Here is a 5,006-nt window from a genome sequence, read left to right as displayed (position 1 = left end):
TTAAACTAACTTACGCTATGGACAGCACACACACCCATCCCCAAGGGAGGACTCAAACCTCCGACAGGGGGAGCCACACAGACCGTAACAAGGTGCCTCAGACCAAGCAGCACCCTGCGCAGTGCCAATAGTATCCTTGGCTGGCTACTATAAGTTGCATTTTCGGTTACTGCAGGTTCAGTGGGATTGAGTGTCAGGTAGGGCCATGAAACTTGCTTATTGAAAAAGCTATTTCTGCCCAATGCATGGAACATGACTTGTTCACAGGTTTTGAGTTTGCAAGGAGCCTGTGACTATTTTGGTGATGGATTGGGCTCCTGTCTGCCAGTTTCAAGAACCAGGTGCAGTGGGCATCTGGTTAATAGCATCTGTTGGTTCCTGATTCTTAGCAAACTCATCATGACACCTACTTAATTGCAGTCCTTGGTCGAATGGTTCTCAATTTATGCTTTGATTTGCAAGAAATTATGGTGAGAATCTGATTACAGTGTGCATGATTATGTTGTGTCACACAGTGCCTCCTCAAACTCCCATCCTGGTTATCCATCATGACATGTAAATATCTTCATTCATGAAAACTTTAAATGATCTTACTCAAGTTACATTTCTGTGAATGTGTGCCACTAAATTAGTGGTGCTCAAGGTGTTTGACTAAGTTTGGCCACACATATAATTAAAATTTGTTGTTTGTTTTCGAATCAGGTATGTCACACACAAAGTTCACTTTTTTCAAGTGTATTTACAGCATCTACTTATGTTGTAAATATAAATTAATAATTTAGTTGTTCATATGTTGCAGGATAGCTTGATGTATCATGTTGTTTGTACTGTAGGTCCAGCTAAGGAGGCATGTGTATGATAAATGGATTCACTGAGAGTGTGTATCTCTCTGGCAATGGCCTTACCACAGTGGATACACTGGTTCCCGTGAGATCACCGAAGTTAAGCGCTGTCGGGCATGGTCGGCACTTGGATGGGGGACCATCCAGGCCGCCATGCACTGTTGCCATTTTTTGGGATGCACTCAGCCTCGTGATGCCAATTGAGGAGCTACTTGACCGTATAGTAGGGGCTTCGGTCAAGAATACCTTCATAACAATCGGGAGAGCGGTGTGCTGACCCCATGCCCCTCCTATCCGCATCCTCAACTCAGGATGACACGGCGGTCGGATGGTCCCGGTAGGCCACTCGTGGCCTGACGATGGAGTGTGTATCTCTCTAGTGGTGACCATCATTCATGCTTAAGTGAAGAAAGTGAAATTGCTTGACTCTGACATTCCCACTTTTATCATACTTTTAATTTAATGTTGTCAGGTTGTTCTGCTTGCTTGCAACCAGTAGTCTTCCTTCTAATTATCTGCAACAGTCACACAATAGTGGATGGCTGATGTTTATGTCTGTTATCTATTTCAATATGATTTTGAAACTTGTAATGTGGAATATGCAGGTTAATTTTATAGATTTACAATCTCATTAGACCACTATCCTAAGCATCAATCAATTCTTTTTACCTTAATGTTGTTTCAAGAAACGTATTTTGTTTATTTCATTCAGTCATTTCTGAAAGTTATGTAATATCTACCATTATTGTGATGTTGGAAATTGACTTAATTAATACTGGGAGTAGCTGCTCAGATGGGAATACAGAAACGTCCGATTCCACCCGTCTGCTTTCACCCATGACGTCACCAATATGGCGGAAATGACCATTCTCAACGTCTACAATATGGCACCTATGACGTCACTACATAAACACGACAACAAACATGAAAATACATATAAAACCAACGCACACATGTCTCTCCAAAAACATAGTCAAACTAACAGGACCAGTGCATGAAGTAGGGTTTTTGGATGAGGACAAACTAAATATAAACACATACAGACACACGCCACAATCCCAAGCCACACAAAACGATGACATAAAAACACCACAAAATTCCCAAGTTCTGCTACACTTACAATATCGACAGGAATCGGTCACTTCCCTTCACCTACATACCTCAACCGCAATTGTCGATACCACAAAATAAAAACCAACTACAGTACTCCAAAAATTATAATCACACTGCTAGTATCTATACTACAAAACTAACACCTAAACCTACAAAAATTGGAATTGGACACTTACCTTGACCTATATAGGTCAACAGCAACTCACAATACCAGAATGCATAGCTACAACACATTGTATTCATTCACTCCCCTTGACCTATATAGGTCAACAACAGCTCACAATACCAAAACACACATAGCTACTATAACAAATTGCAATCGGTCGCTTCCCATGATCTATGCAACTCAAATACAACTTATGATACCAAAAAAAAAAAAAAATGAAATCGAGTTTTATTGATTGATTGGTTGATTTCTTTATTAATCCATGTAACAATTTACATTGTGTGGATTTCGTCAGCAAAATCATATACAATACACCTACAATTTATACACATAAAATTAATATTTACATACATTTTTAAAGTATCTTACACTAGTTTTATATCCTTATGTAATTTTCTTATAGTACTGTACAAATCTGGATTTCATATTATAATGATTTCCTCATGTATTACAATGCAGGCTACTTCAATTACACTACATGTTTTAATTCAGATAGTCTGTTACTGTGTAATAACTTTTATTTAATAAAAGTTTTTTAGTTTTGTTTTGAACTGTGCAATTGTGTCAATATCTTTTATATTTTGGGGTAATTTATTATATAATTTAACGGCATTGTACAACAAGCTCCATCAAGTTTTAACATTATTTTTCCTTTGAAAAATTTACTTACAGGGAACAGTTAGGATTTCCAGCTTTTGGAAATGTTCAAGGCAGTGAGTCCTACTGCCACTATTGGTTATTATATGAATTGCTCTTTTCTGTAATTTGAAAACTATTTGAATATTTTTACTGTTGACTCCCCAAAATATTATTCCACAGGTAATAACAGAGTGGATAAATGAAAAATATACAGATCTGACACATGTAGTATCACACACTGCAGTCAGAATTCTAAGAGCATAGCATGCTATAGTGATTCTGTTACTAAGTATTTTAATATGTTCTTCCCACTTTAACAGACTGTCAACATGCATACCAAGAAATTTTGTGTAGTCTACAGATTCTATAGTTTCATTATTTAACATAAAGTTGTTATAGTGTGGTTTTTTGCAGACATATAAGTTGACAGCATTTTTTTTTTTTTTTTTTTTTTTTAATTTAGTGTTAGTTTATTATTGGATACCCACTCACGTACACTGTTTCATGTTTGTTCGGCTTTTTCTTTCAGTGCATATGGTGATTTGTCACTGATTAGAACGGCCAAGGACGCTACCCTGTGGGACTCCTATATTTACATAATTTGGGTCTGAAGTATACTTTACAATATAGTTTGAGCAACTTGAAATATGTGAGATTTCAAGTATCTGTCTTCTATTTTTTAGATATGACTGGATCCACTTTTTCACAAGTCCCCTTATTCCCAGTTCATCTAACTTATTTAACTTATTGTGGTCTACTGTATCAAACACTTTATTTAGATCAAGAAATATACCTTTTGTGTAGTTCCCTTTGTCTAATGGTTCTAGAATCTGTTTTGTGAGGTGTTCTGTTGCTGATTCTGTGCTTTTCCCTGATCAAAATCCAAACTGGTTAACAGACAGTAAGTGGTATTTACTTAAATAATTCATTAGCTTATCCTTCATAATAGTTTCTAATATTTTTGCAAAGCATGAGAGTAGAGAAATTGGCCTATAATTTTGTTTTTCCTGCATCAATTTTTTTGAAGAGAAGTAGTAATTTAGCATATTTTAAATAGTTTGGAAAGTAGCCCTGCTTGAAAGATTGATTTATAATATCAGCTAAAGGTGGAAGTAGGCTCTTCATACAGTCCTTAATTATAAAAATGGGGACTTCATCCCGATGAGCTGAGTTTTTGTTTTTCAGTTCGCTGACTGCTTTGTAGACTTCTTCCTGTGTTGTAGGGAATAACACCATTGAGTGCAGTACACCATTATATGGCTTTGTGAGCTGAGGGGCTGTTAGAAATTTTCCTGTAATTTGATTCCTATGCTACTAAAATAATCATTTATATAGTTTGTCAAATATATTGTGTCTTTTATTAGAGTCCCCTCCTCCTTGATTTTCAAGTTTGACAGATTCATTTTCCAGGTACCAGTTTCCTGCTTTACAATCTTCCATACTGCCTTATTTTTGTTTTCAGCAGAGAGCACCAGTTTGGAGTTATGAGCTCTCTTTGCTGCAAGCAATATTTTCCTATATGTTTTCCTATATCGTTTATAAAAGAGTGAGAGAGCAGGATTAGTTTGACTGTGTTTAATGGAGCTCAGGTACTTTATTGTTTCAGACAATTTTTTGATGCCTTTTGTGACCCACTTGTTTTTTCCTGCTGTTGATAATGGATATAACACTTTAGGAAATGTTTCTTCCAAATTTAATCCAAACAATGTCATGAAATTTTTGAATTTTTCATTTGCATCTAACTCTGAGTATACTGAGTCCCATGTTTGTCCTGCTATCTGTTTGACAAACACATATCTATTTTGTTTAGAAAAAATTCAACTGTAAATATGCATTTTCTTTGTTTCTTCTGGAGCCACTTTTATATTAATGATTTGACCTGAGTGATCAGATAATCCTTACTGTGCTACCACCACCTCACAGTTTTCTTTGCCTAAATATGTTAATACCTGATCAACAACTATCTTTGAGTATTTTGTTATTCTTGTTGCACTGTCGACCATTGGAACTAGATTGAAACTTTGAGCAAGACTTAGTAATGAGTCCCATGTTGCATCAGGATTCAGTTTATCTACATTTAGGTCTCCATGTATGAGAATGTGGTTCCCCTAAGATACATAAATCAACCACAAGTGCCGATACCAAAAAATCAACCGCCAACACATGCAGTAAATAACACCGACCCAACAACACATAAAAACCCCACTGAACATCACAACACATGAACAATAGACCCAAAAAAATGA

The 5,006-nt window shown here is 36.3% G+C and overlaps 1 pseudogene; it reads left to right on the top strand.

The window, feature by feature from the left end:
* Positions 1 to 891: 891 nt before the first annotated feature.
* On the top strand, positions 892 to 1,009 carry LOC126254261 (5S ribosomal RNA; annotated as a pseudogene).
* Positions 1,010 to 5,006: the final 3,997 nt, after the last annotated feature.

The sequence above is a fragment of the Schistocerca nitens genome, chromosome 4 (genome assembly GCF_023898315.1).
Source record: "Schistocerca nitens isolate TAMUIC-IGC-003100 chromosome 4, iqSchNite1.1, whole genome shotgun sequence".
Lineage (NCBI taxonomy): Eukaryota > Metazoa > Arthropoda > Insecta > Orthoptera > Acrididae > Schistocerca > Schistocerca nitens.
Note: the sequence above shows the minus strand (reverse complement) of the source record. Positions and strands in the feature narration are given on the sequence as shown.